The sequence below is a fragment of the Temnothorax nylanderi genome, unplaced genomic scaffold (assembly GCF_030848795.1).
Source record: "Temnothorax nylanderi isolate EJ_2023f unplaced genomic scaffold, tnyl_v1.0 TNYL_tig0697_pilon, whole genome shotgun sequence".
Taxonomy (NCBI): Eukaryota; Metazoa; Arthropoda; class Insecta; order Hymenoptera; family Formicidae; genus Temnothorax; species Temnothorax nylanderi.
The window spans coordinates 44,196-71,092 of NW_027249759.1; the positions used below are offsets into that span (position 1 = coordinate 44,196).

General features: G+C 39.9%; 1 long non-coding RNA gene across 1 annotated transcript; it reads left to right on the forward strand.

The window, feature by feature from the left end:
* The first annotated feature begins 15,653 nt into the window (after positions 1-15,653).
* Positions 15,654-17,348, forward strand: LOC139784884 (uncharacterized). The gene is made up of 2 exons (XR_011721711.1): positions 15,654-16,115; positions 16,441-17,348. It is a non-coding gene; the product is annotated as an uncharacterized lncRNA (long non-coding RNA).
* The last annotated feature ends 9,549 nt before the right edge of the window (positions 17,349-26,897 follow it).

Below are 26,897 nucleotides of genomic sequence, written 5' to 3' on the forward strand. Positions count from 1 at the left end.
ACCATATTTCAAAAGTTACAGCCCTTCAAAGGGTCACCCCTAAAATTAAAAAATTATTTTACCGGAGTTCTGGCGGGAGTTCTGGTGGCCCCCCGAAGAGTTCTATCGAAAACTATCAGGGTCCAAAGCGCTCCGACCAATATTTCAAAAGTTACAGCCCTTCAAAGGGTCACCCCTAAAATTAAAAAATTATTTTACCGGAGTTCTGGCGGGAGTTCTGGTGGCCCCCCGAAGAGTTCTATCGAAAACTATCAGGGTCCGAAACGATTCGACCAGTATTTCAAAAGTTACAGCCCTTCAAAGGGTCACCCCTAAATTTAAAAAATTTTTTAACCGGAGTTTTCGCGGGAGTTCTGGTGGCCCCCCGAAGAGTTCTATCGAAAACTATCAGGGTCCAAAGCGCTCCGACCAATATTTCAAAAGTTACAGTCTTTCAAAGGGTCACCCCTAAAATTAAAAAATTATTTTACCGGAGTTCTGGCGGGAGTTCTGGTGGCCCCCCGAAGAGTTCTATCGAAAACTATCAGGGTCCAAAGCGGGGCCTGGGCGAGGTGAACCGATCGGCGTTCTCGCGCCGGTCCCGGGGATCCGAGCTCGGTCCCGTGCCTTGGCCTCCCGCGGATCTTCCTTGCTGCGAGGCTTCCGTGGCGGCGCGAGCCGTCGTGGTCGTCCTCTTCGGCCGCCATTCAACGCTCAGCTCAGAACTGGCACGGACTAGGGGAATCCGACTGTCTAATTAAAACAAAGCATTGCGATGGCCCTCGCGGGTGTTGACGCAATGTGATTTCTGCCCAGTGCTCTGAATGTCAACGTGAAGAAATTCAATCAAGCGCGGGTAAACGGCGGGAGTAACTATGACTTTCTTAAGCGCCCGGCGCCCGGATTGGACCAGATTACGCCGAGGATGTGGAACGCGGTTCCGCTTGTTCTCCGTGCGCTTCTGTTCAATCTGCTGCTCCTGGCAAGAAAGGCGCCCTCGTCGATCGCCACAACAAAAACTGTATTCCTGGAGAAAGGGGGCGCGTCCGACCGGCCAGCACCGGCGGACTACAGACCTCTCAGCATAGGATCAGTTGTGATAAGACACTTCCACAAAATTCTCGCTAAGCGATTAGCGGCCCTGAACGTGTTCGACACTCGCCAAAGGGGTTTCCGACCGGTCGATGGGGTGTGTGAGAACATCACAGTCCTGTCGGCCGTGCTCGGCGATGTCCGGAGGCGGTGTCGAACGTTACATCTGGCGTGCGTTGACGTGTCAAAGGCATTTGACACGGTCTCGCACCCAGCCATACATAAGACTCTCGAAGAACTGGACCTCCCTTGGGAGTTTAGAGAGTATATCAGGGCCGTCTATTCGGATGCGCAAACGGTGTTAGGATCCAGCACCAGTGGAGTGTCGGCCATCAAGATCGGCCGTGGCGTAAGACAGGGTGATCCTTTATCGCCGCTACTGTTCAATCTGGTCGTAGATAGAGCACTAGCTATTCTTTCGGAGAATGTTGGCTATCAGATGGGGGATGAGCTGATCAGCGCCTTGGGCTACGCAGACGACATTGTGCTCCTTGCCTCTACCAGGTCTGGTCTGCAGGAGAACCTGACACGGCTTCAGGCTGCCTTTGCGCGGAATGGATTAACTATCAACGCTAAGAAAACAGGAGTGCTGTCCATGGTGGCGTCCGGTAGGGACAAGAAGGTGAAGATTGACACAACACCGTACTTCACCTTGGGGGGAGTGTTGATCCCGCAAAGATCCCCTGTCGATATCTGGGCGTACCTGGGCTGCATGTACGAAGGTGCTAGGGAATTTGCCAATGATCCACCCCTAGCTCAGTCCATCGAGCAACTCACGAAAGCGCCTCTGAAGCCGCAACAGCGGCTGAGGCTCTTGCGTGACTTTCTTCTACCACGGTATTATCACCGTTGGATAGTGGGAACAGTCACGGCCAAAACGTTGAGGGGTGTTGATATTTTGGTGCGCAAAGCCATTAGACGGTGGTTACGTTTTCCCCATGATGTTCCTGCTGGATATTTTCATGCGCCGATACAGAGTGGCGGGCTTGGTGTGCCTCTACTCAAGACTTTAATCCCTATTCTGAAGTTCGACCGACTGCAGCGGTTGTGTCGCAGTACTCTACCCGCGGCGCGCGCCGCCGCCGAAACCACTTTTGTGGCTAGGCGGCTGGTCTGGTGTGAGAACCAGATGCGCATCCGGGGTAATAGGGTGCAAACGACCGCTGAGCTCAGACAACAGTGTGCTGCCTGGTTGCGCGAGTCGTGTGACGGGAACGGGCTCAGGGAGGTGGAAACATCGAAACTGAGCTCCCACTGGGTGTCGGCGGGAGCCGACCTCATTCCCGGAGCCGACTACGTGCACTATCATCACATACGGGCCAACTGTATTCCGTCTAGAGCGAGAGTCTCCCGAGGTCGTGATGGGCGCGAGGTTTGTTGTCGTGCGGGTTGTCCCGATATCGAGACGCCGGCTCACTGCGTTCAGCGTTGCTTCAGAACGCACGGAGGGAGAATCCTACGGCATAACGACCTTTGCCGTTGAGTCGGTGGCTTCTTACAGCAGAAGGGATGGCATGTCGATGCGGAGTTAGCCTATTCGACCTCTGCCGGCCTGAGGCGGCCCGACCTGACCATTGTTAAGGATGATGAGGCAGTGGTCGTTGACGCGCAGGTGGTTTCCAGTGAAACTGCGTTGGAGGTGTCGCATGACCGCAAGGTGGAGAAGTACCGATCTTGTGATGATCTGGTGGACCGGGTGGCGGAGCGCACAGGGGTGCCGCGTGATAATGTCCGTTTCACCGCCATTACGATCTCATGGCGAGGTGTCTGGAGCCCTAGGAGCGGGGGTGAGCTGCGTAGTTTGGGCCTAACACCTGCCCAGCTGCGTACGCTTACGACTCGGGTCCTCTGGGGCTCATGGCTAAACTGGAAACGCTTTAACGGCATAACAACCCGTTATATGCCAGGGCGGAACGTTACCGCGATTAGTGGTGCACATCGGAATGGCACGTAGAGTTGGGTGCCTCCGCATCAGCGGACTAGTAGTAAGAATGTGTGTGTGCATGAGTAGTAGAGTGAGAGCTGCTAGACAGCTCCTTTCAAGCACTTCCAGGGTGTCCGCTGCAACACCGACAGCAAACCACCTTGCAATATCGTTGTAGGTTTGAAATGACTGATATTGCAGTCGTTTTGCCTTTAACGAAACAAATAGCCAAATGCCTCGTCATCTAATTAGTGACGCGCATGAATGGATTAACGAGATTCCCACTGTCCCTATCTACTATCTAGCGAAACCACTGCCAAGGGAACGGGCTTGGAAAAATTAGCGGGGAAAGAAGACCCTGTTGAGCTTGACTCTAGTCTGGCCTCAACTCAGCCTCAGCGTTCCTCTTTAAAATTATGTAAAGAATAGTTTCTTTTTAACTTTTATTTCTTTATATACTTATCGCATACAATTATATAATAATTGCTTCTTATTTTTAATATTTTACTTTTATACATTTATCATATAAAGAAACACTTTATTTTTAAAAATAGACGAAATTCAAGTAGCTGTAACTTTGTTAAAAATGAACAAAATTTAAATTTTAAAAAAGGATTTTAAAGCTTGAAATTTCTACTTTCAAAGGGTTATTATTATTTTTTAATTTCTGTGAGTTTGGTAATTTTTACAAATAGAAAACTACAAACTGGACAAAATAGAAAATTTTCCTCTCACTTTGTGAGCCTGTCACGTTCACAAAAAAAATTTGTAAAAATTTTTAACTTTCTAACGTAAAAGTTTGAAGTTTTCCTTGCAAAATCTTTTTTTAAAAATGTTTCTACGATTTATTAATACTAATTTATTGCGGATTGAATAAGAAATGAGCATTTTGACTTTGATTGCTCATAACTCCCTTAGAAATCATCGTATCGCAATTGAAAAAACATTCTTAAAGCTGAAACTTTGCTCTATTAAACGGTATATTTGCCAAATTTTTTTAAATAACATGTAGATATGATACAAATTGATGAATATAATGTAAACATTAGCGATTTTTCTTATTTTTATTTTGACCCAGAAAACAGTTGTATAGAACAATGCAGAAACGTAGAAACATTTTTTAAAGAAAATTTTGCAAGAAAAACTTCAAGCTTTTACATTAGAAAGTTAAAAATTTTCACAATTTCTTTTTGTGCACATAACAGGCCCACAAAGTGAAAGAAAAATTTTCTATATTGTACAGCTTGCAGTTTTCTACATGCAAAAGTTACCTAACTCACAGAAACTAAAAAATAATAGTAACCTTTCAAAAGTAGAGGCTTTAAGCTTTAAATTTAAATTTTGTTTATATTTAACAAAGTTACAGCTGCTTGAATTTTGCCTATTTTTAAAGATAAATTTAGTGTCCCTTAAATTTTTGTGAGAAGTGTATAATACTTTTACTTAAATATTATTAATTTTTATGTAAATAGTAATATTTGTAACTAATTACTAATTTGCTAATTCAATAAAAATTTAATTTGTTGTTATTGCTAATTTCGTGAAATCAAAAAAATTAAAAATAATTTTTTACAGATCCTTGCTTAACACTACAAAATGGGTGATATCAGTATAAAATTACCTTTTTCAAAAAAGATAAAAAAAGGCGCCAAGTACACGTAATATATTTTGTAAATTCAAAAATCCAACCTAAGTGGTAGTTATATTTCTTCTTCACAAAATTATATTACCTAACTTAACTCAAGTAACATGTATTTAAAAAAAAGATATAAAATCTTTAAATTACGTAAATTGCATCAATTGCAAAGAGAATATGTATGTTGCTTTAAAAAATAATTGTTGTGCAACTACTTTAAAAAAATAAAACCCAAGTGGTAGCTTTGTGTTCCTATTCAAGGGTCTTCCTATTCCAACCCAAGTGGTAATAGCTTCTTAATTCTCTGTAACAAATTTTTAATATTACATGGAATTAGTTTAATTATAAAGAATTAAAAAAGTAACAATACCAAATAAAAATATTTAATTAAAACAAAATAAATAAATTTTTCTTGTAAAAATACTTGGCGCTGCTTTTTTATTCCCATTCTTCTCTAAATTATATTTATTTTTTCTTTATTTAATCAAAAATCTTAGTACTAATGTTTAAATTTTAATGTTTAAATTTCAAAATGTATCAGCGCCAAGTTTTACAAGAAAAATTTATTTATTTTGTTTTAATTAAATATTATTATTTTGTACTGTTACTTTCTTAATTCTTTATAATTAAAATGATTCTTTGTAATATAAAAAATTTGTTAAAGAGATTTAAGAAGCTATTATCACTTGGGTTGGAATAAAAAGACCCTTGAATAGGAACACAAAAGTACCACTTGGGATTATTTTTTTTAAATAGTTGCACAACAATTACTTTTCAAAATAATATACATATTTTCTTTGCAATTCGCGCAATTTAATTTAAAGATTTTATATATTTTTTTTAAATACATGTCACTTGATTTAAGTTAGGTAATATAATTTTGTGAAGAAGAAATAAAGCTACCACTTAGGTTGGATTTATCATACATGTGCACGTATGCTAGCGTAAAGCAATATCAAGCTCGAGTTAATTACCATTTTTGCCCCTCTATATAAAGATAAGCAAAAATTTTTTTAAGTGCGTTCTTAGAGTAGATGTATCTCTTAAAATATTGATTGCAGCGCTTTTCATCATAAGAAATATTGATAGAACTCTTCGGAAAACGACCAGAACTTCCGCGAGAACTGCCGATTTCCGAAAAAAAAATTACCCTTCGGGACTTAGAAAATTTTCGAAGTGTGGCACTTCGAAGGGCTGTAACTTTTGAAATATTGGTTGGATCGTTTTGGACCCTTATAGTTTTCGATAGAACTCTTAGGGGGGCGACCAGAACTCCGATCAGAACTCCGGTAAAATAATTTTTTAATTTTAGGGGTGGCACTTTGAAGGGCTGTAACTTTTGAAATATTGGTCGAATCGCTTCGGACCCTGATAGTTTTCGATAGAACTCTTCGGGGGGCCACCAGAACTCCCGCGAAAACTGCCGATTTCCGAAAAAAAAAATTACCCTTTGGGACTTAGAAAATTTTCGAGGTGCGCACTTTGAAGGGTTGTAACTTTTGAAATACTGGTCGAATCGTTTCGGACCCTGATAGTTTTCGATAGAACTCTTCGGGGGGCCACCAGAACTCCCGCCAGAACTCCGGTAAAGAAATTTTTTAATTTTAGGGGTGACCCTTTGAAGGGCTGTAACTTTTGAAATATTGGTCGGAGCGCTTTAGACCCTGATAGTTTTCGATAGAACTTTTCGGGGGGCCACCAAAACTCCCGCCAGAACTCCGGTAAAATAATTTTTTAATTTTAGGGGTGACCCTTTGAAGGGCTGTAACTTTTAAAATATTGGTCGGAGCGCTTTGAACCCTGATAGTTTTCGATAGAACTCTTCGGGGGGCCACCAGAACTCCCGCCAAAACTCCGGTAAAATAATTTTTTAATTTTAGGGGTGACCCTTTGAAGGGCTGTAACTTTTAAAATATTGGTCGGAGCGCCTTGGAACCTGATAGTTTTCGATAGAACTCTTCGGGGGCCACCAGAACTCCCCCCAGAACTCCGGTAAAATAATTTTTTAATTTTAGGGGTGACCCTTTGAAGGGCTGTAACTTTTGAAATATTGGTCGGAGCGCTTTGGACCCTGATAGTTTTCGATAGAACTCTTCGGGGGGCCACCAGAACTCCGATCAGAACTCCGGTAAAATAATTTTTTAATTTTAGGGGTGGCACTTTGAAGGGCTGTAACTTTTGAAATATTGGTCGGAGCGCTTTGGACCCTGATAGTTTTCGATAGAACTTTTCGGGGGGCCACCAGAACTCCCGCCAGAACTCCGGTAAAATAATTTTTTAATTTTAGGGGTGACCCTTTGAAGGGCTGTAACTTTTAAAATATTGGTCGGAGCGCTTTGAACCCTGATAGTTTTCGATAGAACTTTTCGGGGGGCCACCAGAACTCCCGCCAGAACTCCGGTAAAATAATTTTTTAATTTTAGGGGTGACCCTTTGAAGGGCTGTAACTTTTAAAATATTGGTCGGAGCGCTTTGAACCCTGATAGTTTTCGATAGAACTCTTCGGGGGGCCACCAGAACTCCCGCCAGAACTCCGGTAAAATAATTTTTTAATTTTAGGGGTGACCCTTTGAAGGGCTGTAACTTTTGAAATATTGGTCGGAGCGCTTTGGACCCTGATAGTTTTCGATAGAACTCTTCGGGGGGCCACCAGAACTCCCGCCAGAACTCCGGTAAAATAATTTTTTAATTTTAGGGGTGACCCTTTGAAGGGCTGTAACTTTTGAAATACTGGTCGAATCGTTTCGGACCCTGATAGTTTTCGATAGAACTCTTCGGGGGGCGACCAGAACTCCGATCAGAACTCCGGTAAAATAATTTTTTAATTTTAGGGGTGGCACTTTGAAGGGCTGTAACTTTTGAAATATTGGTCGGATCGCTTCGGACCCTGATAGTTTTCGATAGAACTCTTCGGGGGGGCACCAGAACTCCCGCCAGAACTCCGGTAAAAATTTTTTTAATTTTAAAGGTGATCCTTTGAAGGGCTGTAACTTTTGAAATATTGGTCGGAGCGCTTTGGACCCTGATAGTTTTCGATAGAACTCTTCGGGGGGCCACCAGAACTCCCGCCAGAACTCCGGTAAAATAATTTTTTAATTTTAGGGGTGACCCTTTGAAGGGCTGTAACTTTTGAAATATTGGTCGGAGCGCTTTGGATCCTGATAGTTTTCGATAGAACTTTTCGGGGGGCCACCAGAAATCCCGCCAGAACTCCGGTAAAATAATTTTTTAATTTTAGGGGTGACCCTTTGAAGGGCTGTAACTTTTGAAATATTGGTCGGAGCGCTTTGAACCCTGATAGTTTTCGATAGAACTCTTCGGGGGGCCACCAGAACTCCCGCCAGAACTCCGGTAAAATAATTTTTTAATTTTAGGGGTGACCCTTTGAAGGGCTGTAACTTTTAAAATATTGGTCGGAGCGCCTTGGAATCCTGATAGTTTTCGATAGAACTCTTCGGGGGCCACCAGAACTCCCGCCAGAACTCCGGTAAAATAATTTTTTAATTTTAGGGGTGACCCTTTGAAGGGCTGTAACTTTTGAAATATTGGTCGGAGCGCTTTGGACCCTGATAGTTTTCGATAGAACTCTTCGGGGGGCCACCAGAACTCCCGCCAGAACTCCGGTAAAATAATTTTTTAATTTTAGGGGTGACCCTTTGAAGGCTGTAACTTTTGAAATATTGGTCGGAGCGCTTTGAACCCTGATAGTTTTCGATAGAACTCTTCGGGGGGCCACCAGAACTCCCGCCAGAACTCCGGTAAAATAATTTTTTAATTTTAGGGGTGACCCTTTGAAGGGCTGTAACTTTTGAAATATTGGTCGGAGCGCTTTGAACCCTGATAGTTTTCGATAGAACTCTTCGGGGGGCCACCAGAACTCCCGCCAGAACTCCGGTAAAATAATTTTTTAATTTTAGGGGTGACCCTTTGAAGGGCTGTAACTTTTAAAATATTGGTCGGAGCGCTTTGGACCCTAATAGTTTTCGATAGAACTCTTCGGGGGGCCACCAGAACTCCCGCGAGAACTGCCGATTTCCGAAAAAAAAAATTACCCCTTGGGACTTAAAAAATTTTCGAGGTGTGGCACTTTGAAGGGCTGTAACTTTTGAAATATTGGTCGTAGCGTTATAAAACCTATAGGGAACTCTAGAACTCGTCGAAATCTTTCTGAATCTACCATAAAAAATTGATTTTTTTAAAAAATTGTAAATTTTTTGTTCAACTTTGACATCGATTTTTGGGCTTATTTGAACGGAACTTTTTTTAAAACCTATAGGGAACTCTAGAACTCATCGAAATCTATCCGAAACTGCCATAAAAAATTCATTTTTTCAAAAATGGGGGGCGCCGTGAAGTTAGCCCCCCCATTTTTAAAATGGTGTTTTCACCACTTTAAATGACGGAACTCTTTTTAAAAATCATAGAGAACTCTAAAACTCTTGCTGGGGAATCCAGAACTCTAATAAACAGTTCCGAATTTTGAAAAAGGGGGGCCAACTTCACAGACATAAAAACTTCAATGATATTGATGCAATTTTACAAAAAAAAGTGATAGAAGATAATTTGCAGTTTGGATTATCTACGCTTCATGCATGGATACGGTTTTTCGAGTGCTGCTTACATTTGTCATACAAACTCGACATAAAAAAATGGCAAGCGCGCACTGCTGAGGAGAAAGAAAAAACGCGGACTCGAATAAACAATATAAAAAAAAATTTTTTTTTGCAACTGGGACTTATCATCGATCAACCAAAGCCTGGTTTTGGTACTACAAACGACGGAAATACTGCTCGACGATTCTTTGAAAATTCCACCATTTCCGCCTGTATAACAGGAGTTGATGAAGATTTAATTAAACGATTTTATATAATATTACAAGCAATTTCAAGTGGCCATGAAATCAATTTAACTAAATTTCGAGAGTACTCAATAGAAACAGCTCGTAAATTTGTACAACTGGTATCCATGGTACTATATGCCAACTTCAGTACACAAACTTTTAATTCATGGCACAGAAATGATATCTTCTTCTTTATTGCCGATCGGACAAATGGCAGAAGATGCTCAAGAATCTACAAACAAATATATTAAACGGTTTCGAGAAGACTTTTTAAGAAAAAATAGTAGAATAAACACAATGGAAGATGTTTTTTTACGACTCTTGGTAGCATCAGATCCATTTATATCAAGTATAAGAAAATTACCATAAAAAAATAAAATCATTGTCGTCAGAAGCAGTGCAGTTATTAATTCCACCATACGTTGAAACGAGTGATGAAGCCTCTAATGTTTCCACAGCACAGTCAACTGACTATGACACTAATGATGATTCAACAGACGAAGACTTTGATTAATAATTTACATTATACATTTTTTATTTAATAATTTTATTAAACTTGACTCACTGACTCACGATACGTCAGAGTGACAGGTACATTTTAACACTGCGACTTACTGGTCTGTAATGCTCCAAAGGACAATCGAATTTGAATTTCTCCTTTCTTCCTGGTCTTCCAACTCTTAAGGGAGTTAAGCCTCGAAGATGCGATCGATTTGGAGCAATTGCATACTGGCATATCCACAGCCTGACAGATTACCGAACATTCGTATGATTTTTATTTCATTGATTTGACTGCGCTTTTCTACTGATCGACTATATTATTTTATCGCGTTTGACTGTAATTTATATCGTCTGAAATTTTCATGTATTTTAATTTTGTTTACACGCTGAAGATGACACAAAGAAAGTGTCGAAACGTCCAAATATGTATTAACTAATATATTTTATCCTATTGACTATATTTTGATTGCGCATTAATTACCGCGCGTGGTTCCGATTGTCTCTCTCACTTTACTTTATTTGATTTATTCAGGAGAGCCTATACTTAGTTTATTATTATTAAACTTATTTTGATAAATGCATATTTATTATACATCTTTTACTTTTTATTTCAGCTTCTACTAATAATTTTCTAAATTTTAAATTTACAGTAAATAAAAAAGAACTATTTATAATTATTTAAACATAAATTTTTTGTTCTATTCTTGATATTTATTAACTTTATTTTATTACTAATTTATAATTAACCGTCATGACAAAAAATGTATTTATTTTCGTTTTTTAAACGTCTTTTTTAACATTCATGTTCGCCATATTGGATCCGCCATTTTTATTTGTCATTTTGATCTTGGATTCGTAATCAGCGACCTCAAAAACCCCCCGTTACCAAATTTCGTACAAATTGAAAACCGCTTTCATATTTTGACCAGGTTTTTGGGATTTGGAACCACTGTGCGGCGGCGGGTAAGCACTTCCGGAGGGGTGGCACGGACCGTCATCTCGATGTAAAGATGATCAGACAACGTCTCTTGGTCCGTAACCACCCTCCATCCGCGTATCTCGTGGGCGACAGAGGGGGTGGCCCACGTGAGATCCACCACTGACTGCCCCTGCCGCCGCACATACGTGCTCTTCCGGCCCGAGTTCACCAGGTACAGGCCGAGACCCGTCGCCCACGTCTCTGTGGTGCGGCCCCTCCAGTCGGTCCGCGGGGGACCCCACAGCGCCGAATGCGCGTTAAAGTCCCCCGCGACCATGACCCGGCCAGACGAGCATCCGCGAACGCAATCTTCCAACTCTGAAAGTAGTCGCTCGTATTCGGAGGGAGTCCAGCTTGGAGGGGCGTACACCCCTATTACGGAGATGGACCCCCATTCCACCACCACATACCCCCTCCCGGACCCCTTGGGGGTGCACGGGGGGGACGTAGGTAACTTCCTCCATGTAATCGCGATGGAGCCCGCGTCGTCCTTCGCCCAGCAGGGGTGATCTTCCGGAACACAATAGGGCTCCGCCGCGATCCCCAAACCACACCCGCGCTCCGCCAAAGCTTGGCAGAATAGATCCTGGGCTGCGCGGGCGTGGTTCAGGTTGGTCTGGAGGACTCGTAGAGACATTACATGTACCCCACAGAGTCCTCCACCCTATCCTTCTCTGCGTTTAGTGGGGCGGTGTTCCCCACCTTTTCCGCTGTCTCCATCGCGATTAGGGAGGTTTCTCCCGCCTCTCTGCTCGCCTCCTTCGCGGGCAAGAGGGCCTCCACCTCTTTCGCGGGTGGGAGGACCTCCACGGTGGAGGCTCCACCTCCATCCGCTCACTGGATCCGGCCTTCCGGGAGACTGTCCCCCGTTCCTCTTTTTTTGGGGAGGTTGGGTCTTCTTTACTTGCGACCCTATTTCTCCGGCTATCAGCCAGCCTGGCTGATGCCAGGCGGTTGCCAGATCTAAGGGAAATTTTCTACCAGATTAAAATATATCGCAATGCGACCCTGTAATGTTCTTTAAAGTTTTATATGGCTTTTATTAATGGAGTAACAAGGTTTTGACTTGTATAAAAGTTGTTGTATGCGATCTGAAGTATAGGTTAAAACTGCTTGTTGACATGGCTAATAATTTGTTTATTATTATTTATAACAATGGTTCTTGAAAGATAATAATAAAGTAATTGTTATTTTAGTGTGATAATTTTTTATGGGCATAAGAGAATATGTTTCTATAATTATTTTATCTCCATCTATTTGTTTTCATTTTTATTTTAATTTATTACGAGTCTATATGCTATCCTCGTCTTACTCATTGTGAATTTGCATGAGGCAGGTATTAAACTATCCTCGTCTTTCATATAGGAATCATATGCCAATTTAATTCACAAGGAAGATGTATTAAACTATCCTTTTCTTTACGTTCATGGCATAAGTCTGTCTCTCTCGGATTTATATGAAGCGAATATTCAATTTTCAATCTCATTTATTAATTTATGTGGCGGCATGCGCCACCATTGGTGCACGCTCGCACGGCGCCTGCATTACCGGCAGTTCGCGGCAACGCCGCTAGGCGTCGCATCGCCCGCGCATTCTCTCACGGTCAAAATTCCGCATCGATTAGTATAAAGGGAGACCCCCTACGGGACCGAATCAGATATTTTCAGACGCTAGTCGACTTCCACGGCGCACGGTCGCCTGGCATACGGCGCGAGTCGCCAAGCCACCAACGGCGCGAGTCGCCCGGCTTCAGCGCTAGTCGCTTGCCGAAATCCACGGTGCGAGTCGCCCGGCTACAGCGCTAGACGCTTGCCGATTTCCACGGCGCGAGTCGCCCAGCTACAGCGCGAGACGCTTGCTGACACCTACGGCGCGAGTCTCCCGGCTACAGCGCTAGACGCTTGCCGACTCTCACGGCGCACAGTCGCCCGGCTCACAGCGCGAGACGCTAGCCAAACAGACCAAACTAAGAGGAGGCAAAATCATTTTCAAGCAAAATGAGAATAAAGACACTGACACAATAAACACTTGTAAATATGTAAATATACTCTGTTTATACCAGATATATAAATTGTGTCGCCTCCGTTTCTATCCTCCTTTGCGATTCACGATTATTGGGCCAACTCCTACTCACGCACCAGTAGCAGACTAAGGTAGAATACCGTCTAGATATAAGTAGTAGCGCCCATATTTAATTAATTTAGATAGAAAATCGGGGTTAACACTATTGACATTTAGGGACATGGAGGATTCCAGTTTTTGCATAATATATGGGTGTCAAAATTTTTGTTTCAAAATGAAATATTTCATAGCCAAAATGTATAAAGGTCAAGAATATTAATGTAAAAGTGATTTGGTCTTCCTAAGTTTAAATGGTAAGAAGTTCAAAATGGTGGACATAAAACTTTAATAATTTATAACTAGAGAACGGTAAGAGATAGAGAGATGGGGTTTCTTTTGTTGCATTCAAGCAATCGAGGGCTTTATTTTAGGGTGTTTAAAATTTTTGTATTTTATGAATTTCTGTAAGTTTTAATTATATCTCGAAATTGAGAAGAGATATGAAGTGATGGTTTTTGTGGGGTTACTTGACATGCTCTGCTGAGTGACTGTAGTGGTTTTATTGATTATTTTTAATATTAATTTTATGATAAATTTATTGTTAATTAGTTTATTTTGAGAGATATAAGAATAATTTATAAACAAAAGTTATTTGACCTTTCATGACGGTTCCGATGGTTATATTAGTTAGGTCTGTTAATAACATATTTTAATTATTTATAATAATCATGTTTGAAAAACTCTAATAAAGTAATTATTATTTTGGCGTGATAATGTCCTTTAGGCACCAAAGGTTATGCTCTTATAGTTGGTTTACCTCTGATCAATTGATTTATTTTTTATTTTGATTTTATTAATTTATCCATATGGAACATACGTTTATTTCCGTTAGATCCACGAGTCAAACTGAATTTATATTGCATAAAGGACCTTATAAAGCTTGTATAAGCAATGAATAGCAATCTCTAATTAACTTTATTGATTCTGGGGACTTTTAACAAGTAATTGTCCAAAAGTTTATAGTGTGATTTATGAAAATGTGGCTTAAGCTTGGAGAGGCGTCTTAAGGCGGTCATTAACTGCTTTATGAACGCGTTCGTTATGTGTCAGCTGCTTGGTGTTGTGACAGTTTGGTTAAAGGGTGATATTATATTTATTATATTGTTTTCAGGTACTGTGCAACAAAGGCGGTGGAGAAGAAAAATTTTATGTGGCGAAAATCTACCGGTGGTGCACCGTGAGACGTGACATCTCCCTCCTTAGGGAAGTTCGGTCCCCGAACTTTTTATGTAGGGGAGACCGGGGCCTAACCGTCAGTTTTTTTTCGGTGCCGATTTTTAACAAGAAAATAAATAATTTTAGTTAAATGTGGTATACCACTGTAAAGAGTGAACCTTTAGCTACAAAATTTATATAGGAAATTTTTATCTACGTCGCTTTGTTTAACCGGTATAGAGCAAAAACGACAACGGTGAAAAAATTGAAATCTAAAAAATGCCGGGGTTTAACCGTCACACTGCATTTTCAATACATATACGTACATCTAATCCTGAAAAATGATAGGATACATCTTAATAATTGTTTTTTAAGAGAAAAATATAAAAATTTATTTAAAATTTTTATGCGAAACGTTATTAAAAAATAGTTACGAGGGTTCCTCTTTCCGCAGAAGTCACTCGCCCGACTTGTTTCACTCCTCGACGTCCGATGACTCTATTCGGTGTCTGAACGGTTGTAATTCCCGTCTCATCCATATTCCATATGCAGTGAGCCTGGAAATGCCCGGAAATGCCTTGGAAATGCACCCGGACTGCTTACTGACGGATTAACCCCAAACACAAGTTTCAGGTTTGATCGCCCACGAAATATTAGACATCAACGATAATGAAAAAACTACACTGGATTCGTGTTCAGCATGCATTACTCTTTATAATCACGTACCTCGAGATTTGGAGAGCAAATATTATTGCAGATATTACAAAATTTCCACGCGCAGAAAATGTAACTTTCACCTTCCGAAAACACGTTTGCCCTCGTAAAAATCATAACACGGCAGGTAACCTGCCGAAACTCCGTTGGTCACATGGGTACCATAAGCAGCGTTTACAATGTTAATAGCGAGTTCGCACAATATACAGGTTCCGAGATATTTGATTTGACGGTTCAACCCCGGCGACGGTTAGGCCCCGGTCTCCCCTAAGTATTATTTATGGTTATGTTATATAGAATATAATTATTGTATGTGATTAATTATTTGTTTCCATATTTATTCTTATTCTGTTACAGGTCTTGTTGCATCGTTGTCACTGTGATTTCATTGGACGGGTATGATAAGGATAAGCTTGAAAGTTAAGTTAATTTTATATTTTTAGTATCACTACGTCCTATCATGTAATCTAGTTTGAATTTTCTACATATATATTTTTGTTTTCCCTTTCATTATTTTCTTTTAAATATGTTCAAGTATTTGCTGCGTAGTCTTTTCGCTTCTAGCATGAGTCTTGTCGGTGACATTTTACTTAGTTCTGTAAAGAAATAACTTGTCTTATTTTAAGCAAGATAACTATTTATCGGTCATGTAACGATATTTTTATTTTATAAGAGTGCATTGATTAATATATTTCGTTATTGTTATAGGTAATAGGAGTTAGCGGCGATCAGTACTACAATTCACCTGAATTAATAAAGCTAAGTATTTTAATTCTGCTTTATATTCTTATTATTACGTACGGATATGTAAATTTTAATGTATCTTCCTTGATTTATTTTATTTCAGGCTTAAGGAATAAGGAATATTGGATGCGAGATAATCTTGGAAGGATTTATGTTGCGAGTGAATTCATCATAATTGTAAATGAAGTGATAACTAAAGTTAATTGATTATAGATTTGCATATATGTACAGTCGTTCACGGAAAGGTTGCAACACTTTTTTTGGATGGGTTTTGGAACGCACGAATATTTCGAGACTGCGAGCCACTGCGTCTAGGGAGCAGCCGTGACCAGCAGTGAGCTGCAGTGAGAGGTTAAGACAGCTGTCAAAAGAACACATACAGGGTGTATACATAGTGAAAGACATCTTACAGCGTAACATCTGATAACAAGTAGGAACAAGACATCTTATATAACGTTATACTTTTTACGATATTTTAATTTAAATAAATAATTAAATAAGTAAACAAATAAATAAATATATTTATTTAAATTAAAATATTTAAATTAAAAAAAAAATATATAGAGTAATTCCAATAACTTTCAAGTCTTAAATTATTTGTTATCTATTTCTATACGTTGTAGAATTTTGCCAAAGGACTGGAATGGGAGAAAATTTTATTTTGCAACAAATATTCTATATTTATAATTATAACTCAGATATGATTTGCTTTACAAAGATGCAGACTGTAGTAACCATCATATATATTCTTGCAGATAATATAAAGAAACGAGGAACTGTCTCCTTGCGCAAACGTTTATGGCACTCTCTTCTGCGTGTTTACAAGTGGATGAGCATGAGTGGATACATCTATTCATGGCTTTCGTGAACCATTTCCAAGGAAAGTCCCACGACCACCTGCAGGTTGAACGATAAATAATATCATTCAGAATGTTTTTTCTAACGAACAATTGTCCAAGGTGAACAGATTCGCAGAAACTTATTTCAATCAAGATCCAAATACTTTGTCAAGCATTATAAAGCTGATAGAAAAGCGTAAAAATAATCTTAAAGAGGCCGTACTTATTTTTACAAACCGATTTGGGAGAAATGAAAGTGACCAATTGATCTGATCAATCAAAAATATCAAATGTGACGCAAGACATATAATTATCTGCATAATTTTTCAAATAATATTATTTTTATTTATTATCACCGTTTTGTAAATAATATTTTATTCATTTTTAATTATTTCTAATACGTCTTAATATTTTTCGAGTTTAACGAGTTCTGAGCTGAGCGTTGAATGACGGCCGAAGAGGACGACCACGACGGCTCGCGCCGCCACGGAAGCCTCGCAGCAAGGAAGATCCGCGGGAGGCCAAGGCACGGGACCGAGCTCGGATCCCCGGGACCGGCGCGAGAACACCGATCGGTTCACCTCGCCCAGGCCCGGCACGTGAAATAATGGCGTCGCTTTTTAATATTTAGTATTTTATTAATAGTCTAGAAGCTACTGATAAAATTATCTGTGACATATTACTGTTGTGTAATTAACAAATAATTTATATAGTATTATAGATTTGGTGTTGTTTAATATCCTTCGTAAAATATCTTTTATAAACGCACTAAACGTACTTTGATTTATTACATTTGATAGAGCGAATAAATTTTTTTAATTGAATATATAATACTTTGTAGACATTATGTAATAGTATTATTTGCTAATAGAATACTTAAATTTCAATATAAATTTTTATTATAATCGTTGATAGACTTTGAAGAAAAGACATGCAATAATGGCGTCGCTTTGTAATAAAAAGCTTTATCTCTAAACAGTAGTTATTACTATCTGTAGAATAAAAATTGTATTTCTGTTGAATCTTCAAAATTATATTTAATATTGTTCATAACTCTTTATTATCTTATACATTGCATATATTTTCGTCTATTTTAAGTAAATTAATTTTTCGGAATATGATGTATGATATATGAATATTTTATTATCACTTTTGTAGATCACTTATTTCAATCGCAATATTGAAAGATATTATGTATTTCTATCGTTGTTAAAGAACTTGAGGTATAATATATTATGAACACAGATTCCATATATCGGATTCCATGTATCGGATTCTTATTATTTTTCACTGTGTATGCTTTACATTTATTTATTATAGTTAGCTGAAACTATTTTTATATTGTGAGTATAAATTAATACATATTCTGTTAACGTTGAAATATCGAAATAATCGGTTTCAAATCAAGCGCAAGAAATATGTTTACTTTTAAATAAGGTTTTATATTATTTTTACGTATTATTATTATTTCTAAAAGTCTTTGGACAATTTTTAATTTTTTATGTTATTTCTAAATATTTTTGTAACATTTTGTTTATATTAATAATTCCAGCTATTAGTACAATTTCGAATTCTTATTGTGATATATATGACACATAATTTACTGCCATCTGATTGGTAGTAAAGTATGCATGTGCTTTATAATTTTCACACTACTGTGTCTCTTTATTTTATATACTACTAGCTGGTTACCCGGGCTTCGCCCGGGAGTCGTTTTTCTTCAAACGACTTTATTTGTGTTTCAATATCCATAATCGAAAAAAATTCCTTTATCAGTTCGGATACCGATTCCCAAAAAGATCGGTAACGAAAAACTATACAGTTTATAGCACTCCCCGGGAAATTCTACCCCTGTTTTATATACAACTCTTTAAGATTCGGTCAATAATTTCCCGAAAAATTGGAAAAATTTCGGATACCGGTTTTCAAAAAGATCGGTAGCGAAAAACTATACACTCTATAAGACTCCCCGGAAAATTCTACACCTATTTTATATACTTTTGGTAAAAATTCGGTCGAATAGTTTAAGAGTGTATAAAGAACATACATACATACATACATACATACATACATACATACATACAGACATTCTATTTTATATATATAAATTATATATATTAAAATAATTTATTTTTTAGATATCGCTCGATTTAGCGACTAGATTAAATTCGATAGACACGTTAGAAGAATTTATGCAGCTTCTTCACGGTTTTAACAGCGAGCGAAAAGGGTATCGCGTTTACCAGTAAGTATAATTTGCTACTGCGTTATCTTTATTATGTGCTAAGTGCAAATGCAAATAATGCAATGGCAAATAATAATCTTAAGAAAAACCTGTCATGGAAGAAGGAGCAAATCGAACTTACTCTTTGCAAATTTCACTTTATTAAATAGAAATATAAATAACAACTTATTATTATCATAATTAAATATCTAATCCATGAATGGATTAACGAGATTCCCACTGTCCCTATCTACTATCTAGCGAAACCACTGCCAAGGGAACGGGCTTGGAAAAATTAGCGGGGAAAGAAGACCCTGTTGAGCTTGACTCTAGTCTGGCACTGTAAGGAGACATGAGAGGTGTAGCATAAGTGGGAGATGGCAACATCGCCGGTGAAATACCACTACTTTCATCGTTTTCTTACTTACTCGGTTAGGCGGAGCGCGTGCCCCGAGGGCTTCGTGCCCCGGCGGTCACGGTGTTCTAGAGCCAAGCGTGTCAGAGTGGCGTGAGGCCTCGCGGCCGATCGCCGTTAATACTCCCGCGTGATCCGATTCGAGGACACTGTAATTAAAAGTAATTAAAACTAGAAAATACGTTGTCAAAACAAACATTTGGAAATTTATTGGTATATCGATCACGTTCCAATGTCGCATAATCACATATTAAATTCTTAAATACAGCTACAATCAAATGCATTACAATTATATATTACGGTTATCGTAGGAAAATTAACAGTTTGTGGAGATGTGTGCAAATAAATCCGGTCCGGTCTGTAAATGAAGACACTGTCGATCGGCATCGACCCGGAGGGATTCACCTCACCCATCGCCACTGTGTGATACGTGAAGAAGCCAAGCTTCACGAGGGTGATGAGGATGATGAAGAGAGGCGGTGGGCAGCATGCGTAGTGATCGGCGTAGTACTTTCGGTCCCGCTCCTTCGTGAGGAATTCATCGCCGATCATGCGGACCATCATGATAACGGCATGGCTGGTATATTATTAATTATAACAATTATTATTTATATGATCATTATATAATTTATGTGATCGTTATATTTATCTAATTTATATGATTATTACGTTGATGAATAACTGCAATCTCTCGTTGGTATCACCACGTCGATAGCACACACACCGCAAGTTGCATAGTAGGCTCAACATTCCGCGCGACGGAGAGTACGCGTTCACTCAGCTCGGCCAAGACATTCGGACGAACGGCGCCGGCGACGACGACGACGACGGCAACGTTGGGGAGAGGACGACGCGACGGTGCACGATGCGGTGTTCGCCCGCTCGGACTCGCAAATCCACCCGTGCCGATAGCGAGCATCAACGCGGACGTTGGATGCGCTCGACGCTCGAAGGAAGGTAAGTGGCCGTGGAAGGAAGAGGCAGTCATATATAGGTATGATTGTCTGATATACTCTATAAAAAGAAGAAAAATAAGCTCAATTTAATTATTTATAAACTTTTTCTATTTTGAATTTTAAAAAGTAATTTACTCAAAGAGTAATATGTTTCAGGTACGGTGTCTTACCTGAAGTGAGAACTTCTCTTAAATATATATAGGAGACCGATCATATAACGACGGTAGTGGAAATTTAAAAAAGCATAAATTGGCATCTTTAAAATTATCTCGGATAGCTTTTACCTTAGAACGCTCTCATTCAATATTAATTCATTCCTTCATTCATTCATTCCTTCATTCATTCATTCATTCATTCATTCCATTCATTCTATATTACAATTTAATAATGTTTCTATATTTTAAAATATAGAAACATTATTAAATTATATTATAATATTTCATCGAGATTGTTCAAGCTACAATCATTCAATATCAAACATTCATTCATGCATAATCCATGGAAAGTCACATAGTATTAATACCGCGTGACACTTTCATGGTTCTCTATCACCGCAGTTAATCTTTGGGGCATAGATTGCACCAAGTTCTGGAATAACGCGGGCCTTGCGCGGAAACCCTCCCACACATTAAGAACGTGTTGCTCAAGTTCCTCGCGTGTACGCCGAATTCGTGGATTCCACTCTTGAACAATTATGCCCTAAATATTTTCGATCACATTCATATCCGGAGATTTGGCTGGCCAATCCAACGTCTTAAGGTTGGGTTGTGTGGTCAACCAATCCTGAACCAATCTCGATCGATGCACTCCTGAATTGTCTTGAACAAAATTAACACGAGGTACACCAGGAAATGTTTCCGCAACGTATGGCATCATCACATTAGACAATATGTCTACATACTCCGCACCGTTCATTCGTGGTGTGGTGCGTACCAACGGTCCAGGGCCGCGCGAGGTCATGCACCCCCAAAACGCTAATGTGATGCGGCCACTTCGTTCGCGGAAATACACATTATTCTCATCGTACCTCGTGCCTTTTGTTCTCCACAATGTCACACGTCCAGATTCATCCGTTGAGAATACTTTTTTATCAGAGAAAATAGTGTCACGTTCTGTCACGTTCTGTTGTTGTTCGTCCGTTTTTTGGTCAATGCATTTAAGCAATTTACCAGGGATTTGGACAAGTCGTGTGAAAGTTAGTATTACTCGGGACCGAAAAGATATCTGAGTTTATAAATTTTGTACCGAGGATCACTTTTATTTATCTGATTATAATGGGGATAATCGATGTCGAAGTCGACAGGAATAGGTTTAAATGGAGGTGCGTTTTGTAGTTGTTGTAATCGCTGGAGGAGGGGAAGAGGATCTTGGTTAGAAATTACTGCTTTTTTAATCTGGAACCTAATCCTTTTAATTTGAGTTCGTCTGCCTCCCTTTTTCGTCATCTAACCCGAATCCTCGAAAATGAATTTTATAGCTCGCCACACTCTTCGTCAGCGCTCAAAAGCCAATCCGCCACACTCTGCTCGCCACACTCTGCTCGCCACACTCTTCGTCAGCGCTCAGATCGGCAGCGTAAAGGCCAAATTCACTTTCGGGAATTAATTATGATTTCCAAGGATCAACCCCGTAATCGCCACGCTTTCGGCAGCAAGGGTATCTGCTCGCCACACTCTTCGTCAGCGCTCAGAACCAATTGCCACGCACTTTGTCAGCGACAACTGCGAGTCGAATCTTAGAAGTGATCGATTAAGAATTTTAACACGAGATGAGATTCCAGATTTTGAGCTTTTCCTTTTTCAAACTTATCTTACCTTTATTCTTAAAATTTAGTACAAGTTATGCGTGAGGCGCAGTCTTAAAATATAAAGTACAGGGACTAAGTCCCAAGATTGAGTTTAAGGAATTGAGTGAGATTTAGGAAAATGATTTAGATCTAAGACTATGTGGCTGAGCAATTGAATGCTAGAGCCGAAAGAGTATGTGAAGTTCAGGACTATCTGGAAGGAGCCGAAGCTCGGAACTATCTGGAAGGAGCCGAAGCTCGGAACTATCTGCTTTCCGCGGCGTTTTTCCGCCCTATTTATACCCGAAAAAGACCGGAATCTCCCGCGCGAGATTCCCGCCATTTCCATCGCGTCTTAAGGGGGGAGGTTTTCTAGAAGCTTCTAGAACATTCTAGGAGCGTAGTTTTGGGCCCCATCTGGCCCCCAGCCCTCCAAGGGTCGTCCGATAAGATAAACATTTACAGGAAACTGTTCGGCGTAGATGGCGAGAACAGGGATATCACCATCGTGTCCTTGCTCAAAAGCAAACTTTAAAAGATAATCACAAAGACCGACGGATGGCTTTTGCCAGAAAACATTTGCCTTGGGAGAATGAATGGGAGAATACTATTGTTACGTACGGAAATTTTATATTTTCGACGACGCATGTTAGAAGTTTTGAACGCTTAAACGACGCACGTTAGGCTCGGAATTCCGAGTGAACGCTCAGTTTCCTGTAAATGTTTATCTTATCGGACGACCCTTGGAGGGCTGGGGGCCAGATGGGGCCCAAAACTACGCTCCTAGAATGTTCTAGAAGCTTCTAGAAAACCTCCCCCCTTAAGACGCGATGGAAATGGCGGGAATCTCGCGCGGGAGATTCCGGTCTTTTTCGGGTATAAATAGGGCGGAAAAACGCCGCGGAAAGCAGATAGTTCCGAGCTTCGGCTCCTTCCAGATAGTTCCGAGCTTCGGCTCCTTCCAGATAGTCCTGAACTTCACATACTCTTTCGGCTCTAGCATTCAATTGCTCAGCCACATAGTCTTAGATCTAAATCATTTTCCTAAATCTCACTCAATTCCTTAAACTCAATCTTGGGACTTAGTCCCTGTACTTTATATTTTAAGACTGCGCCTCACGCATAACTTGTACTAAATTTTAAGAATAAAGGTAAGATAAGTTTGAAAAAGGAAAAGCTCAAAATCTGGAATCTCATCTCGTGTTAAAATTCTTAATCGATCACTTCTAAGATTCGACTCGCAGTTGTCGCTGACAAAGTGCGTGGCAATTGGTTCTGAGCGCTGACGAAGAGTGTGGCGAGCAGATACCCTTGCTGCCGAAAGCGTGGCGATTACGGGGTTGATCCTTGGAAATCATAATTAATTCCCGAAAGTGAATTTGGCCTTTACGCTGCCGATCTGAGCGCTGACGAAGAGTGTGGCGAGCAGAGTGTGGCGAGCAGAGTGTGGCGGATTGGCTTTTGAGCGCTGACGAAGAGTGTGGCGAGCTATAAAATTCATTTTCGAGGATTCGGGTTAGATGACGAAAAAGGGAGGCAGACGAACTCAAATTAAAAGGATTAGGTTCCAGATTAAAAAAGCAGTAATTTCTAACCAAGATCCTCTTCCCCTCCTCCAGCGATTACAACAACTACAAAACGCACCTCCATTTAAACCTATTCCTGTCGACTTCGACATCGATTATCCCCATTATAATCAGATAAATAAAAGTGATCCTCGGTACAAAATTTATAAACTCAGATATCTTTTCGGTCCCGAGTAATACTAACTTTCACACGACTTGTCCAAATCCCTGGTAAATTGCTTAAATGCATTGACCAAAAAACGGACGAACAACAACAGAACGTGACAGAACGTGACACTATTTTCTCTGATAAAAAAGTATTCTCAACGGATGAATCTGGACGTGTGACATTGTGGAGAACAAAAGGCACGAGGTACGATGAGAATAATGTGTATTTCCGCGAACGAAGTGGCCGCATCACATTAGCGTTTTGGGGGTGCATGACCTCGCGCGGCCCTGGACCGTTGGTACGCACCACACCACGAATGAACGGTGCGGAGTATGTAGACATATTGTCTAATGTGATGATGCCATACGTTGCGGAAACATTTCCTGGTGTACCTCGTGTTAATTTTGTTCAAGACAATTCAGGAGTGCATCGATCGAGATTGGTTCAGGATTGGTTGACCACACAACCCAACCTTAAGACGTTGGATTGGCCAGCCAAATCTCCGGATATGAATGTGATCGAAAATATTTAGGGCATAATTGTTCAAGAGTGGAATCCACGAATTCGGCGTACACGCGAGGAACTTGAGCAACACGTTCTTAATGTGTGGGAGGGTTTCCGCGCAAGGCCCGCGTTATTCCAGAACTTGGTGCAATCTATGCCCCAAAGATTAACTGCGGTGATAGAGAACCATGAAAGTGTCACGCGGTATTAATACTATGTGACTTTCCATGGATTATGCATGAATGAATGTTTGATATTGAATGATTGTAGCTTGAACAATCTCGATGAAATATTATAATATAATTTAATAATGTTTCTATATTTTAAAATATAGAAACATTATTAAATTGTAATATAGAATGAATGGAATGAATGAATGAATGAATGAATGAAGGAATGAATGAATGAAGGAATGAATTAATATTGAATGAGAGCGTTCTAAGGTAAAAGCTATCCGAGATAATTTTAAAGATGCCAATTTATGCTTTTTTAAATTTCCACTACCGTCGTTATATGATCGGTCTCCTATATATATTTAAGAGAAGTTCTCACTTCAGGTAAGACACCGTACCTGAAACATATTACTCTTTGAGTAAATTACTTTTTAAAATTCAAAATAGAAAAAGTTTATAAATAATTAAATTGAGCTTATTTTTCTTCTTTTTATAGAGTATATCAGACAATCATACCTATATATGACTGCCTCTTCCTTCCACGGCCACTTACCTTCCTTCGAGCGTCGAGCGCATCCAACGTCCGCGTTGATGCTCGCTATCGGCACGGGTGGATTTGCGAGTCCGAGCGGGCGAACACCGCATCGTGCACCGTCGCGTCGTCCTCTCCCCAACGTTGCCGTCGTCGTCGTCGTCGCCGGCGCCGTTCGTCCGAATGTCTTGGCCGAGCTGAGTGAACGCGTACTCTCCGTCGCGCGGAATGTTGAGCCTACTATGCAACTTGCGGTGTGTGTGCTATCGACGTGGTGATACCAACGAGAGATTGCAGTTATTCATCAACGTAATAATCATATAAATTAGATAAATATAACGATCACATAAATTATATAATGATCATATAAATAATAATTGTTATAATTAATAATATACCAGCCATGCCGTTATCATGATGGTCCGCATGATCGGCGATGAATTCCTCACGAAGGAGCGGGACCGAAAGTACTACGCCGATCACTACGCATGCTGCCCACCGCCTCTCTTCATCATCCTCATCACCCTCGTGAAGCTTGGCTTCTTCACGTATCACACAGTGGCGATGGGTGAGGTGAATCCCTCCGGGTCGATGCCGATCGACAGTGTCTTCATTTACAGACCGGACCGGATTTATTTGCACACATCTCCACAAACTGTTAATTTTCCTACGATAACCGTAATATATAATTGTAATGCATTTGATTGTAGCTGTATTTAAGAATTTAATATGTGATTATGCGACATTGGAACGTGATCGATATACCAATAAATTTCCAAATGTTTGTTTTGACAACGTATTTTCTAGTTTTAATTACTTTTAATTACAGTGTCCTCGAATCGGATCACGCGGGAGTATTAACGGCGATCGGCCGCGAGGCCTCACGCCACTCTGACACGCTTGGCTCTAGAACACCGTGACCGCCGGGGCACGAAGCCCTCGGGGCACGCGCTCCGCCTAACCGAGTAAGTAAGAAAACGATGAAAGTAGTGGTATTTCACCGGCGATGTTGCCATCTCCCACTTATGCTACACCTCTCATGTCTCCTTACAGTGCCAGACTAGAGTCAAGCTCAACAGGGTCTTCTTTCCCCGCTAATTTTTCCAAGCCCGTTCCCTTGGCAGTGGTTTCGCTAGATAGTAGATAGGGACAGTGGGAATCTCGTTAATCCATTCATGGATTAGATATTTAATTATGATAATAATAAGTTGTTATTTATATTTCTATTTAATAAAGTGAAATTTGCAAAGAGTAAGTTCGATTTGCTCCTTCTTCCATGACAGGTTTTTCTTAAGATTATTATTTGCCATTGCATTATTTGCATTTGCACTTAGCACATAATAAAGATAACGCAGTAGCAAATTATACTTACTGGTAAACGCGATACCCTTTTCGCTCGCTGTTAAAACCGTGAAGAAGCTGCATAAATTCTTCTAACGTGTCTATCGAATTTAATCTAGTCGCTAAATCGAGCGATATCTAAAAAATAAATTATTTTAATATATATAATTTATATATATAAAATAGAATGTCTGTATGTATGTATGTATGTATGTATGTATGTATGTATGTATGTTCTTTATACACTCTTAAACTATTCGACCGAATTTTACCAAAAGTATATAAAATAGGTGTAGAATTTTCCGGGGAGTCTTATAGAGTGTATAGTTTTTCGCTACCGATCTTTTTGAAAACCGGTATCCGAAATTTTTCCAATTTTTCGGGAAATTATTGACCGAATCTTAAAGAGTTGTATATAAAACAGGGGTAGAATTTCCCGGGGAGTGCTATAAACTGTATAGTTTTTCGTTACCGATCTTTTTGGGAATCGGTATCCGAACTGATAAAGGAATTTTTTTCGATTATGGATATTGAAACACAAATAAAGTCGTTTGAAGAAAAACGACTCCCGGGCGAAGCCCGGGTAACCAGCTAGTAGTATATAAAATAAAGAGACACAGTAGTGTGAAAATTATAAAGCACATGCATACTTTACTACCAATCAGATGGCAGTAAATTATGTGTCATATATATCACAATAAGAATTCG